The sequence below is a fragment of the Neodiprion pinetum genome, chromosome 7 (genome assembly GCF_021155775.2).
Source record: "Neodiprion pinetum isolate iyNeoPine1 chromosome 7, iyNeoPine1.2, whole genome shotgun sequence".
In the NCBI taxonomy this organism is placed as follows: domain Eukaryota; kingdom Metazoa; phylum Arthropoda; class Insecta; order Hymenoptera; family Diprionidae; genus Neodiprion; species Neodiprion pinetum.
In genome coordinates, this window is record NC_060238.1 from 12,297,609 (window position 1) to 12,313,526 (window position 15,918).

Genomic DNA, 15,918 nt, shown 5'->3' on the forward strand with positions numbered 1-15,918 from the left:
CACAATTTGAAATAACAACAACAAAAAATTGGTGTCCAGCTACAGACAATTCCTTTGGGAATTCCGAGAGTTATTCTCCAGTCTTCAGGGCGGCCCCACTTCATAATTATTATAGGCTATAAGCAATTAAAATTCTTGACATAAATTATATACGCTTATGTCTGACCAATCCGCATAAGCGCTTCCTCAGATATTCTTGTGAATTGAGGTTTTCATCTGATCAACCCTATTGATCAACGAGATTGATCCTCATGATTAGAGCTTGATTATGATTGACAACCTAATAGTTACATGGTGTGTGCTTTTGCTGGCCGGCCGGATGTAACCAACTGCATGTTAATTCAAATTCAAGATAATCTAAAAAGAGAGATACAATATCAAATTATCACGACCGGTTAGTTATAAGAATCGTTCAGGATAGATGTCTTTGGTATCAAATAATAATATCGTTTAGAATAGAATAACACACGATTTGCTCAAACACGCAAACAGTCAAACTTAGTGATTCTGCAGCTTCTTTGCATTTGAATATAAATTCGTCCGTCGGGGTGGATTGTTGTGTGAACTCAAACACTTTATAAATCGTTACTTTCGGCTTCTACGTCATTACCGTCATTCATTGTTACAGAATATACTTTATCTTTTACCAGTTAAATCATTTCAAACCATTTATTTTCAACGACGACCTTTTCCCATTTTCATTATTATAAATTAGCCTCGATCATTTAAACAAGCATCACAGATCTGTATAGGACTAGGCAACAACGTATCCACATTACCGGCTTATCGAGAGGTAAGTCTCTCTTAGTTTTAATTTTTATTCATTGTCGTTACGTGGGAGAATCTCTTATTATTTATTAATCATCAACTAGCACCGCCTAGCACACGCCCACCCCCACGTAACAAATGTAATTTCAAAATACATTTGGTTTACAATATTCACGTGTAATTTTTTCACATAACTAAATGTACATATACCGTGTGTTTATGAGGAAAGTGCGCACCTTATGTGTGTGCGTCAAGTCGTTCGAATTTTATTGGCTGACAGTTACCGCCTGATTGAGTAGCCGTGCGCACTTTCCTCATGGACCCACGGTATATTGCAAACTATTCTTATTTTTGGAATCTGTGAGGCTGACCGAAGTAATGAATTAGAGACTTATGTCAATCTTCCAACCACTAAAACCAAAATACATCGCACCTTCGTCATTGTAGCAGAATTTGCTAAAATCGTACAGAAATACGTTGAATTACAACCAAAAAATTCATCAAACCATTGATTCTTTTTGAATTACAAGGAAGGCAAATGTACAACAAAAGTCATCGAGGTACATAAGTTATCATATATGCCGAAGCAAATTGCACTTCATCTCTACAGTTGAAAAGCGCAGAAGCCTACAGACGGCATTCCTTTTGTCAAACATCTGCTACACTGATCGCCGACAGTGGAGCAAACATCACGACCTTAAGGCGCCACGACGGGTGGAATTCGAGTACCATATTACTAAACATTACATTGAAGTTTCCATAAAAAATAAATCCAAAATTGGTAACATAACATCGGTGTCCTACAGAATATAGCACCAATGCCCCACCGCCGAAGCGTCGAAAAGTTGAAACTTTTACCTGCGCCCAAACGGGATCAGATAAGAATAATGATGTTAATCATTGTCAATCACATTCAGAAGGAAAAAACATATCACCAAACAAACAAAATGTAGTATTCAGTAATTACACTTTTGTTATTAACCAAAATTCGATAGAATGATAAAAGACTGATTCCTTTAAAAATGATCACAATTTATCAGTGTCGATAAATAAAACAATAATAAATTTTTTTCTTCAATGATATTTCAGTTCTATTTTTTTTTCGCCCTTCGACCTCTCCAGAGGCTTCACCCCTGCACCCAACCGCCACGGACAGAGATCTATCAGAAATCGGCTCTCTCAGAATCATATTAGTATAATATTGATAATCGTTCCATGAAAAACTTCGAAAACATTATTTTGTTTTATAAAGTATTGTATGCACCGTGAAGGAGAAAACTTTTGATGCCTCGATGGATGTTTTCAGTACGAGTCATCGTACTCGGCGTTAAAAGTCCCACTTCTCCTCCTTGGTATACAATGTACTATTCCATTGCTCCTAAGGATGGATTTTTTAAATTAAAAACTACATCAATTGTCGCTTTGAATAAACGTGCTCTCAGGACTATACAAACGCATGAATTATTTGGATCAATTAATAATAATTAAATCCAATAACTTGTTCTTCTCGGTACATCGTTATTAGTGCAACAATTATTTTAGTATTGATTTCGCGAAAGACATTATTTTTACCCGCAGTCTTTGCCGGAATCGAGTAAACAAATCAATCTTTATCCTTTTGGACTTGCGCTCATGTTCTATGTCATATTCTTCGAATTCCGCTTCTCAGGTTAGCCTACCAGAATGGCTAACCGGCTTTCTGCGTAAGCTACAACCCTCGCTTATACTGGCACTCTGATCTGCATCTCTATATTTCCTATGTTCGTGGCACACCGTAAATTTCTGGTGAAGAGGAAAGCTCAAATACGCATGCGCGGATTTTGCACGAGTAATCGCAGCCCAGTGTGCGATACGAACTGCTATCAACCCAATGACGAAATGGTTCCTAACATTTTGTGTGACCCCCGCCACGCCGGTGATGAGCTATGGGCATCCTGATACACCTTTGTTAACCTTAGTTTGGCAACAACTTGTGGCGTGCGTTGCGCTGGTTTAACTAGTGTAAAATCTGTGCATGTGTTGATGCACTCGGACAACCCAGTTCACCATAAATTCACAGTATAGACGAGTAGTAGGACTACATCCCTTTTTTGTCTAGCAAGCTCTGATTGGCCGACTGTGTTTAACTCTCCGAGCACTCACGCTCGTAGCACAGGGGTTTGGTACCTGAGCTTTGACGTACCTTGTATTCTCCAGTCAACGCTTTTACCAATGTAAGCCTAGGCCTTTACAAGATTTCACTAAGTTCCAATATTGATTGGCAATTTTAATATTCGTTTTAATGAAATCACCATGCTACAAATCCGTGAATACTCGATACAGAATAATTGTTACTGCTTCAGTATCAATAATTGTGTGTACTAATATTGTTTTTTTCTCAACAGTTCGTAAAGTCGTGAAAGTTCGAAGAAAATTTGGGCTCAACAACTATAAAAACACTAGAACTACACACATTATTTGGATTACGCCAATTCAGTGCTTAGAGCACTTAATCACTAAAGGTACGCTTTTTCGTTGGAAGAGAAAGCATGTAATCCTACTCGTCCTTCTGTCTCACGTACTCAGGGATACATTTTCATTGTCGATACTTCCTCTACGTGTATAATAATGCTTTCAGCTGCAGGTTAATTGTACACAGCCGACTAAGTTTGAGCTAACTGACTAAGTCAACGAGGTCAGACAGAAATACAACAAATTACATAACTCACGAGGAGAGCCCTCCAATTGTAACCCACGGATTTACACGAAACTTCGCAGAATGAAAGAATGATCAAAATAAATAAATACGTGCTTCGATTTATCCGTAAACGCTCGACCGTTTCTGAAAAAAGACTGGTTGAAGTTTCGACGTCGCATGGTGAATCTGCTCGCGCGCATTGTGCTCAAGCGGATCGGCGGCTCAGTGACTAGCATTACGACTTCGAGTTTTTGCGCCTCGTGTTAAAGTCCTGATTTGAATTAATTTTTCATTTCTTCGTCAAAGTACACTTTACGAAATTTGGATTAGTCCAAATCTATGCTTCACGTATTGGATGCATGTACGAAATTATTTCACATTTCGCGCTCCAAAACTTGAAATACTTACTGCTCTTTTGTATCACATTTCCAAGAGATTACATTGGAAAACTAGGGGCTTCCAGCCCTGCGTGCTTTGGATGGATATCCCTCATTACTTGCTTCTGAGGACCTCAATTTTCTGCGACTGGTAAATCTACACTGGCATGAGTCCCAATGATCTGCCAATTATCCAAACCAACGTTAATCGGAATCTGACAAAGCAATTGCAGCGATTTACATGTTCCGCTACTTCATTCTGTGGCTTTAACAACGTCGCTAACCGACCTTTTTTAGCGTTGCCTGAATATTTTAGCGCAGGTTATCTATTTTATGATCCATATTCGTTGGATACTGGATAATTTGTACGGTACACAAATAAACATATTTTAAAAACTTTTGCCACTGCAGTTAATTTAAAATCATCGGCATGAGTCCCACTTTCAATTGTGTACCGCCTGTCGTAATCAGAAGATTGTACAGTAGCCTAATAGGCCAGCTTCCTCGCTTTCGTACTCAGTTACTGTCCCCCACTCCTCGGCACAAGTTCATCTTTGAAGTCCAACTCTCTCAATAGGGTCGCGCAGCAAATGCAATAGTTCTGCCATTCTCATTACCAGATAAACAAATTATTTGAAGTTCGTGACCAAGGAATGATAACCATGTAGGGATTCGTCGGTTGGGGTCAATGAATGACATAATGCCTATTCAGCATTTTGCTAGAATTATGCGACGTTTCGGCGGGCCCTGCCTGCCGTCTTCTGGCTTCTGTTTCAAGAATCGAAAAACAAAATATATAATCAGAAAAGCATTAACCGTAGTTAATACACTTATGGCGGCTTAGAGCCATGCTTTTTTTGGCGGTTAAGTTTAAATTGCACATGTCTCATTACATTATTTGAACATATTGGTAGAAAAGGGAAGATTACATCTTCAAAATATTCTTTTTGATTTTAACAGGTTAAGTGTGAAGTGGAAAGAGTTATACAGACAAAAAAATTAATATTAACCCACTTAAAATGACCTTCCTAAACGCTGAAGCTGTTACATGTTCGGCGATCAAAGAAAAAGTGATTTCCTTAATCGATTTACAATATGGTAGACATTCAATTTATTTCGATATCAGTGGTTTTGTTTGCTGATCATTATATTTGCCTCGAGTATTAAGCGGTAACATTTGAAAGGATCACAATGTGTTAGATTAAGTTCAGATGACGTGAGAGTATGAGCGACTCAAAATTTTGGATGTCAGTTCTTCTGTTGACAGTATCATTCTGTGATATGTGAATCATTTCTGTAGGAGTTGCGGGAATTGGGTCGGTGAACGAGAGTTTCAAGATGTAAATAGTGCGAGCCTTCATTTAGTTGCGTCTTGTTTGCTGGTTCGAGACGGACTCACTCCCTCTCTCAATACATCGGCGTAGTAGTATATACAATCAGTCATTCGCCTACATACGCAGGTACCTCACGGATACCGCAATTTCTTTGATTAGTCTTTTGTACCATTTGTTCTCTTTGTCAACTATTTGAGCATTATCAAAATTAAAGGTATGTATGTTCATTGGTAAGTGAGTGAAAAGCTAAATCTAACCTGTCAGGATCTAAAGATTCAACATCGTATTGTATAGTGATTTGCAATCCGTTTTTTTTTAATGTTGAGATGACTGGCCTCTGTAGCATTTTTCGCAATTGTTGCCATCAATTTTATATACGATATTAGTTTGGTCTAGCGTCGCAGTTGTAGCTTTCAGAGGTGTGAAAAGTTTATTTAATGCGTTGTTGATTTGATATGAGTTATCGATGTTAAATTTGTTTAGTGTTCTTTTAATTTGTTGTGACAGGCCTTGTACGTATGGAATTGAACCCAGACATTCTGGTTTGTTTTCTGAATTTATTTGAGTGTTGCTGTTGTAGTATTTATGTACTCGTTGCGTTTATATGTTATAGATCATTTTCATTGGATAGCCATTTTTCAAAACAAAAAGAGTACATAAATACTACAACAGTATCACTCAAATAAATTTAGAAACAAGACCAAAATGTCTGGGTACAATTCCATACGTACAAGGCCTATCAAAACAAATTAAAAGAACCCTAAACAAATTTAACATCGATACCTCATATAAAATCAACAACACATTGAGTAAACTTTTGCACACCTCTAAAAGCTCCAACAGCGACGCTAGACCAAACTGATATCGTATATAAAATTGATTGCAACAATTGCGAAAAATGCTACATAGGCCAGATATCTATCTTACATTAAAAAAAAAAACAGATTTCAAATCACTAATACGATGTTAAATCTTTAGATCCTGACAGGTCAGCTTTAGCGTTTTACTCACTTACCAATGAACATACCTTTAAGTTTGATAATTCTCAATTAGTTGACAGAGAGAACAAATGGTACAAAAGAGTGAACAAAGAAATGATTTACACATCACAGAATGATACTGTCAACAGAAGAACCGACATCCAAAATTTAAGCCGCTCATACTCCAACATCATCTGAACTTGATCTAACACATTGTGATCCTATCAAATGTTACCGCTTAAGGGAGCTTTCCAGTGTGACAGCCCCAAAAATCGCTGTTTTTCGCGATTTTTTTTTTAAAGAAAAAATAGTCTAATCGGTCTGGTTTTTTTTTGTATATTAATTGGTTATTGAAGAATACAAAACAATTTTTTAAAGATCGATTTATTTATTAATCAATATCTATAAAAATGATGAAACAATTGTTGCAGAAAATGCACTTGGATGTGGTGTCCACGTTGGGGGTCACAATTTTGATCTGAAACAAAAAACACAAAAAGATTATTGATCGGTATATAATTGGCTTTCGTGCTATGGAGGCTTTTTTCTTTTTTTTTTTTTTTGCAAAAATGGCGCCGGTTTGAAAAAAAAGTATCGATTTTAGCATTTTTTTTGGCAGTTTTTTTTACAAAAAAATAGTAAGATGTCAAAAAAAAAAAAAAAGCTTCCATAGCACGATAAACAATGACGTTAAGAATATTGTGTAAAAAATCCAACTCGATAGCTTTAAAACTCTGCCCTCCAAGTTGGACACCGTTTTGAAAAATGCTGTTTCGAGAAAAACGCGTTCAAAGTTTCAAGTGAGGAAATTTTAGGTAAATCGTTTACTTACGGTCAATCAGCGATGCCAGGTCCATGCAATATCCCTTCTGCTTCTTCGAAAAGATCGTGCTCAATGGATTGTTCAGTCCGACGAGCTGTCCTCGCCTCTTTGCTATCCAGGGACGCCCGGCGGTTTGCTTGGGTGATGCGCGCATTCTTGTACTTAGCGGCGAAATCTGCGGCGCTCGGCCCTATCGTGCATCCCATCGTCTCCAAAATTTTTAAAATTGGGTCATAACCTTCATTGAAGGTGCACACAGCACACTGCGTAGCGATTTCTACTATCTGCTTGCCGCAGAATACGTACTTTGGGTCTAGTTGCCACACACAGTGATTGATTGATTTTCAAGAATTTAGCACTCCAACCGCTTTTTTTTTGAAAATTGAGTGCGACAAAAAAATAAGTCGCGCGACTAATTTACGGCTAATTAACGCCAAATTATGCAATAGTCCGAATTCACATTTTCGACAATTGGCGAGCCAAGTTCATGTACGTGCAGGTAGGAACGAGACAATAGAAATAACGGTCGCACGGGCAAACGGCCGACGCGGTAGCTGTAGCGCTCCGTTGCCTTCTTCCAAGAAATGCTGTACAGTAACCGAAAAAATCTGAATTTCGGCATGAAAATTTCAGGGAATGTTCGGAAGAGTGTATACTATTCGATAAAGCAAAAAAAAAAAAATCGATTTTTTGAAAATTTCACACTGGAAAGCTCCCTTAATACTCTAGGCATATATTATGGTCAGGAAACAAAACCACTGATATCGAAATCAATTGAATGTCTACCATATTGTAAATCGATTGAAGAAATCACTTCCTCTTCGATCGCTGAACATGTAACAGTTTAAGCGTTAGGAACGTCATTTTAAGTAGGTTAATATCAATTCTTTTGTGCACATAACTCTTCTGACTTCACACTTGACCTGTTAAAATTAAAAAAAAAATGTTGAGAATATAAACTTTCCTTGTCTGGTCAATATGTACAATAGGGTGGTCCTGATTTGGGGTGTTGGCGAATTTCGACAAATGCGCCCCCTAGACACGTTCGAAATAAATAAAAAAAAAATGTGTCCGAAAACGGAGCGCTGTAGTCCAATCAGAAGACGTGCCTTTAAGCTCGTGATGTTTTTACTTATAATACTTTTAACATTACTTTTTTTTACAAACTTATGACGCAAATAAGGCTGCCTTTCGATTGGTGAAATACTGTCAAGCACCAAGCGGCTAAAAACAGGTATTCACGTTGATCAATTTGCCGTCATGTAAAATATCAGGGGGATGGGGGGCGTAAGGGTTGTGATAACGATTTGTGGAAAAATATACGCGTAATTGTACCCATGAACAACAGATTTATGTGAAAAAGAATTTTTTGCGTGCTTGGGGACAACTCAAAAACATAATGACTGCAGTAGTCTGAAAATCCCATGTTATTCAAATGAGAAACAAAACGAGCTTAGAGGCACGTCTTCTAATTGGACTACAGCGCTCCGTTTTCACACACATTTTTTTAAATTCATTTCGAACGTGTATAGGGGGCGCACTTGTCGAAATTCGTCAACACCTCAAATAAGGACTACCCTAATGTACAAATAATGTTGTTGAGAAAGTATCAGTGTTTCAATGCATATAAACCCTGTGTGTAAATCGTGCGTGCGCACACTCTATGTGAACTCTACGCGCATACGCGCTACCTACGGGTAACGGGATTCCCTCTCAAAAGAAAGAACCCGTGATTAATATGTGAAAGCTGCTTTATTCAATAAAAGAGAAAATAAGGGCAATTCCAACCTTCAGTATGTTCCATTATTAAATGAAGTATAAAATAACAAATAGAAACCCATAGTTTATCAAATTTAATGAATGTGGGAATATTCCAAATTTTAAATTTCCCGCGGTCGCAAAAAGAGGCCGTCAGAGAGTGACACCAGAACAGAAACAGGTCCGAAGATAAGAAGAGTGTAAAAACGATCGGAAAACCTGTAACCGAAAACTTTACCTTGAACTTTAGTGAATTCATTTTTCCATAGCAACTGTTATTCCCAACTGAAACCCACATTTATAGGGGCTCGTCCGGGATAGTCGAGCAGTTGAGCGTGAACTAGGCAAAAGTGAGGTTAACAACACACGCCCTAATTAACGAACGCGACTACCCAACGATACGGCGATAAGATGAGTGAGAAAAACGGCACGCAGTCGCTAAACTCAGCATCAAACGCAACGAGAGACGACATACGAGATTAACTGAGGTCACGAGGCCTAAAGACGTCAGGTACGAAAGAAGAACTGGTGAACAGACTAGAACGGGCAATAGCTCTTGATGTTGATAAAGACGGCGACGAAGTAAACGACGATGAAGCGAACGACGATGAAACAGACGACGACGAAGCAGCCGGCCACGGCCACCACCATCACGAAGAACCGCGAAGACGTAAGCCAATACTGAGGTTTAAAGATGTAGACGAATCAATGCTACCCTTTAGCGGCAACCAAGGAATAACTGTCAAAAGATGGATGAAAGACTTCGAGGAGATGGCAGATCTATGTGAGTGGACTGATATCCAAAAAGTAATGTACGCGAAGAGATTACTAAAGGGCTCAGCTAAACTGTTCGTCAACTACGAGCGATGTACAAACTCATGGAAACAGTTAAAGAAGGCCCTAATAGCTGAATTTGCTCCAAGAGTTAGCAGTCACCAAGTACACAAAGAATTATGACAAAGGACAAAAGCAACTGATGAAACCTACCAAGAATATGTCTACAACATGTTGGAAACTGCGTCACGAGCTTATCTGGAAACAGAGTCCGTTATTTGATATATCGTTGACGTAATACGAGATGATGAGGCGAATAAGGTAATCTTATACGGGGCCAGAAACATCAAGGAGCTACGCAAGAAGCTTCTGGTGTAGGGAAAGATGAAGGAGAACTCTAAAGCTGATAATAAAACGAAACCCACTCAAGTAAAACGAAAGACAACCACGAATACGAATACGAATGCAGAAATCAGACGCTGTTTCAACTGCGGAACGTGGGACCTGACTGCCCAAACAAAAGTAGAGGTACCAAATGCTTTAATTGTAACGAATATGGCCATGTATCAGCAAAATGTACTAACCCCAAAGCTACCAGCCAGCCAACCAAGAGCTGTGACGCCGCCGAGGCCTATCCGTCAAGAAAACCAGTCAAGGAAGTACGCCGGGGAAACCATATGATGGATGCTCTCATCTATTCAGGAAGTGATCTGACGCTGATGCAATCTGACAAAGATGTACGGATGGGAGCACCAAGACTGCAGAATGAAAGCATACGATTCCGAAGCGTGGGACTAGATAATAGCTCTACGCTGGGGAGCTTCGACGCAGATATTTTAGTAGATAATCAAGCCTACCAAGTTGTGATACACGTAGTACCTGCCAAATATTTAAATTATAAACTCCTTTTAGGCGCAGATTTCATGAGAAAAGCAGATGTGACCTTCAAGGGCAGTACAGTCACCAGAGTTTCCAAAACAGAATCAGAAGCGCAGAACGATCGGCAGCTGCCAGAAGTACTGTGGATCAGCATTAGTGACGAATTCAATCATGTTGTCATATCACATGTGAAGAACCAGGATTTGCGAAACAAAATACAGGCACTTATCAACGAATACCAGCCCTCAAAAGGTAGCCCACGAATATTAAGATGAACATTATTTGAAAGACGACATTCCTGCCTATTAACAACCGAAAAGATTATCCTGGAATGTAAAGAAGGAAGTTAATAGGCAAATTCAGGAGTGGTTGGACGAGGGCATAATCCGTCCGAGCAATTCGGAGTAGTGATGCCGTCGAGCGAGACGAGACGAGAATTTCGGATTTCTCGTCTCGAAAAAATTTCGAGAAATATTTCTCGTCTCGAATTTCAAGAAATATTTCTCGTCCCGAATTTCGAGAAAAATTTCTCGTCTCGAAAAAATTTCTCGTCTCGAATTTCGAGACTTTCGAAATTCTTGATAATCTCGGCGCCCTTGGGCTTGGGCATGGATTGGGCTGGAATAATTTAAATACAAATAAAACGCTTTCTAATGCACTTTTATTGTTCGGACGGGTTAAGATTTTTTTGAATCGCTGATTTGAGGCTGCACGTCAGCCATCCGTTTAAACACAGCAGACTTCTCGCTGATTCATTGGACATATTATTTCGGTGTTTCCTTAGGATCAAACCGGCCTTCGAAAACAAACGTTCAGCCGGAACGCTTGTCGCCGGGATGCTTAAGAAATCTCGCGCCATTTTCGCCAAATTCGGAAATGAATTTGAATTGTCTCGCCACCACTCCAAAATATTTTCGTTCCGACTCGCCCGTTTGAGTTTGCAATAGCGCTCGAATTCTCGCTGTGGTTCACTACAGTCTTCGTGAAAAATCTGCGTGGAGGCCTCATAAAGTTCATATAAATCGAAGGATCCCTGGCTTCCTTGATCCGATAAACTTTTACCCTGAGATGCTATCATCTCGACGGTGGAATTTGCCCAATATTGTTCGCGAAAAATTTTTTGAATCTTAGCCATTGATGCCTTTTCTATGTCACGACCCCAAGATGTGAGTTGAAACGTTCCAACTTTGTGCCGAGAATCGAGGATGAGAACAACTCCATATATCCAATTCGTTTTCTTGTAGTGTTTGAGCATCTTATCTCTTCTAGCTTGGAAAGCTTCGATAAATTCCTCGTCGACGCAACTTCGCGATGGCTTCGCATCAAGTTGGTGAGTTACCGTCTCGATTTTGTCAAGAAGCATATTGAACCCCACAATTACCAATGGCAACGTAATGTACGTTTGACCACCGAGAACCGTCGACAGATGATCGAATGGTTTTAAATACGCGCACACAGCTTCGATGATTTCCCATTCTTCAGGGTTGATTATCAACTCGCGAAGTTCTCCATAGTTGTGCATAAGTGCGTTAAGAGCCGACTTGACACTCAGTCCTGTTCGCAACATTACGTAAGTCGAATTCCATCGAGTTGACACGTCCATCGTTATCGCTATTTTTTTTTCGTTGGCGGCGTCACAATATGCGTGCAATTTACTCATCCACTGCTCAGACCTTTTCAGTTTTGCAAGAAGTTTTCTCAATTCATTAATGACATTCGTTTCTTTCGATTGTTCCCATACAGATAATACGGTCTCTTCGTCAGAGCTGCCAATATCGGTAGACAACTCGAAATCTGGGTGTTTCGGATTCAGAGCGTTCAATGTATCTTGTACTCCCAAATTCAAAATGTGAGCGAAAAAACGGAAGTGTGAATCACTCGCGTCGAATTCGATGCCTTCCCGACATAAGAGATCGGAGAGTTCGGCTATGAACGATGTATTTGCAGCCGCATTGTCGAGAGTGATGCCTTGAATTTTTGATTTAATCTTGAACTCCTCTAACACATCGAGCACGAGATTAGCCATATCCCTGCCTGTGTGAGCTCCATTCGATGGAATAAAATCCAGCGGTAGAGATTGCAATTTCCAGTCATTATCGATGTAATGCATCGTTATGCCGTAATACGATCGATTAGCGATCGATGTCCATCCATCGACTGTCAAAGAAAATTTTGAATCAACTTTCTTCACTACTTTAAAAACAGCTCCTCTCATGATCACGAAGTGATTGATGACTTTTTCTTGTAAACTCGTCCATTTCGGATATGCAAAGTTTCCATTAAGGAAAGTGAAAAAGTCTTGAGTGGTATTGTCATCGAAAAACGAAAACGGTAAATACTTAATTGCCATCCATTCGACAATTCTTTGCTCGAATGTCCTTGTATCTTTTTGCCGAGTAGCAGATGGTGTGCTGGGATCGACAAAGTTTTTCACTGATGAATCGCCATCATGTGCATTTCGCAAATGTCTTTGAAGCCCAAAAGTATTCGAATTCTTCATTTTAATTCGACGATCAATTCCGGACTTGAGACACAGTAAGCACTTTCCATATTTTTCTTCATCGACCGAGCACACTTCAAAAAATGCAAAGTATTTTTGCTGTGTTTTGGACGTTGTCTGTACAATACAATTATCTTTATTCGATGAAGTATACGGTAAATTTTGAGTCACTGTGATTTCCAGCTGCCCGACGTCGCCAGAATTTTTTTCAAGTTCACCGGTCGTCAAATCATCTTCTTCACTTTCATTGGATCTGATTGAAGCGTGTTGGCGTTTGTTTTTCTTTTTGCCGTGGCTAGAAATCTCCACTATGTTGGAACGCTTCATCTTTCACGAGAGTCCACCACTTTATAGTCGGATCTATAATAATAATCGCTAATTTTAAAAACCTGTTAGCAATAATTTAAAAAAAAAACACACACACACACACCCGGACATATTTTTAGACATGATTTTTCGACGTTTTAGGACATTTTAAACATATTGGCGTTGGCAACTGGAAAAAACTATTTTCACCGTCACATAGCTTCCCCTATAAGGAAGCAAAAAGTGTTGAAATAAAATCCGAGTATCCAAAAAAATACTATACAGTAACAAAAATGGGTATTCATAATGATTTATGAAAAAAAAAATCATTTTCAAAAATCGAAAAAATAGTAATTATGGAAATCCCACGATCAGACGGTCCAGCAACCGTTTCAAAATGGACTTAAAAGATCAAAGAAAACAACAATAAACAATTTAACAGCGATAATTTAATACGTGATGACAAAGAGGGAACACCGGGTGAGCGAGCCTCGCGGCCGAGCGAACCACGCGGACGTTCGAATCGGGTTTCCCCGGCGAGACCCGATTGATCGAACGAAACAAAGTTCTCGCTCGCCAGCATCGCAAAACACACAAAAACCGGGGCAATTTCGATATGGAAAGAGACACAGGGCTGTTAATCGACGACAGGGCTCAACAAAAACACTAAGAAAGGGGTTGAAACTATGATCTAATGGCTCGATAACTTATCGGCTCCAAAACAAGGGGGTTCTCAATTCTCAAAAAAAAGAGCTCAATGACTTCGAAGGGATTTTTGGGGAAACGACTCGCGGCTCAACACTCGTCACGTCGAATTGACCGACGAAAAACTCTTTCTCGAATGATTAATTCGAGAAGAGACAGACAACGGGGATTTCTTGATCAGTGGGACGAAAAGGGAATAATTGGCTTGGTAATGGCGTCGCACGCCCGGTGAAAAACGAAGGACTCACTTGATCGCTTTTTCAGTGTTCAACAACACGAAAAGAAGGTGCCGACGAGGTCCAGAAACATCCAAGAGTCGTTCTTCACGGAGCCGGTTCGACGTAAAAACTTTGATTGCGAAAATCGTCAGAAATATCCTCGAAAACGATGAAAATTTGAGGGACGCCGTGCGTGCCTCGCGAGTCCGCCGGGGAAGCGAAGCGCTACGGGGTCTTCACGAGCTCCTGCAACCTGATTAATTGAGAACGCTCGCGGGCCTCGCGAGGCAAGGCCTCGCCTAGTTACTATTTATTTTTCTCATTCGGTGCCCTAAAAATCAAACGTAGACTGAGAGATTCCAGGAATCTCGAAATTGACAAAAAATCCCGAGAAATCTCGAGAAATCCGAGAAATCTCGAGAAATCCGAGAAATCTCGAAAGATCCGAGAAATCTCGAGAAATTCGAGAAATCTCGAGATGTCGAGAATCTCGATCGAGAATCTCGTCAGTCGAGAAAAATTTCTCGTCTCGTCTCGAGACTTCGAGACGAGAGTTTTTCGAGATGAAACAAGAAATTTCTCGATCTCGTCTCGTCTCGCCGAGAAATGTCTCGTCTCGACGGCATCACTAATTCGGAGTATGCTAGCCCAGTCGTTCTCGTCAAGAAGAAGAATAGCGCTACGAGAATATGCATTAACTTTCGAAAGCTAAACCAGAAGATCGTCAAAGACCGATACCCGCTATCCCTTGTGGAAGATCAACTAGACCAGCTGCAAGGAGCCAAGGTGTATAGTGCACTAGACCTAAGAAATGGGTTCTTTCACGTGCCAATACACCAAGATGCACAGAAGTACACAGCGTTTGTAGTCCCTAATGGCCACTACGAGTTCCTACGAGCACCCTTTGGGCTCTGCAATTCGCCAACTGTGTTCCAACGACTATTAACGCCATTTTCAGAGATCTGACAGCAAAAGGCTATGTACTCACCTACATGGACAACGTAATCATTCCATCCAAAGACGAAGACGAAGAAATAGAGAAATTAAAGACAGTAATGAACGTTGCACGTGAGCATGGACTATGCATTAACTGCAGTAAATGCCAGTTCCTACGAGGAAATATACTGTTCCTCCGCCACATTATTGAGGAGGGCAGTATTCCTCCATCGGTACAAAAGTCGGCTGCAGTCAAAAGCTTTCCAAGACCGTCGAATGTTGAAGCAGTTCAGTTGTTCACGACCAACTCGTGAATTCCGACTAACTCCGACCCTGGCTCACGCGCGGGCCCGCAAACTTATGCGTCTGCCCCTGAGCTCAATTTCCAGTCACGCGCCGCCGCGAGCGTCAACCACCACGTCACGCGTGCCGCTAACGCCACCCACGCAGCCAAGCGCGCGTCCCGCAATCGGCTCACCGAGTTTCCCGCTTACAAGTTTGAGCCGAGGCTGGGATATGAAACCAACGAAATCAGCCATCGGTACCACAGCTTCGGTGTCACTGATTCTTGGAATACCCACTACCACAGCTTCGGTCTCACTGATTCTTGGAATACCTACTACCACAGCTTCGGTCTCACTGATTCTTGGAACATCTACTATAATCCAGACCAGTATTACGCCCCGACGTACCGCCTTGGCGTACGTTCAAAATTCCTTTTTCAAAATTCTATTTCATTTCATTTCTTTAATTATTTCATTACAATCTCATATTCTAATAAGGTCACGTACAGTCCTCGGCATCCGCTGACATTGTATCTTATTTGCTGACACCAGGAATCGCGCTATAAAATTACTGACCTAGTAACAGCGGCGCTCAGCCC

At 40.3% G+C, this 15,918-nt stretch overlaps 1 protein-coding gene across 1 annotated transcript in view; it reads left to right on the forward strand.

Moving 5' to 3' along the window:
• Fife (regulating synaptic membrane exocytosis protein fife) overlaps positions 1-15,918 on the forward strand; it is a 2,091,151-nt gene that overhangs the window by 74,768 nt on the left and 2,000,465 nt on the right. The window lies entirely within an intron of this gene.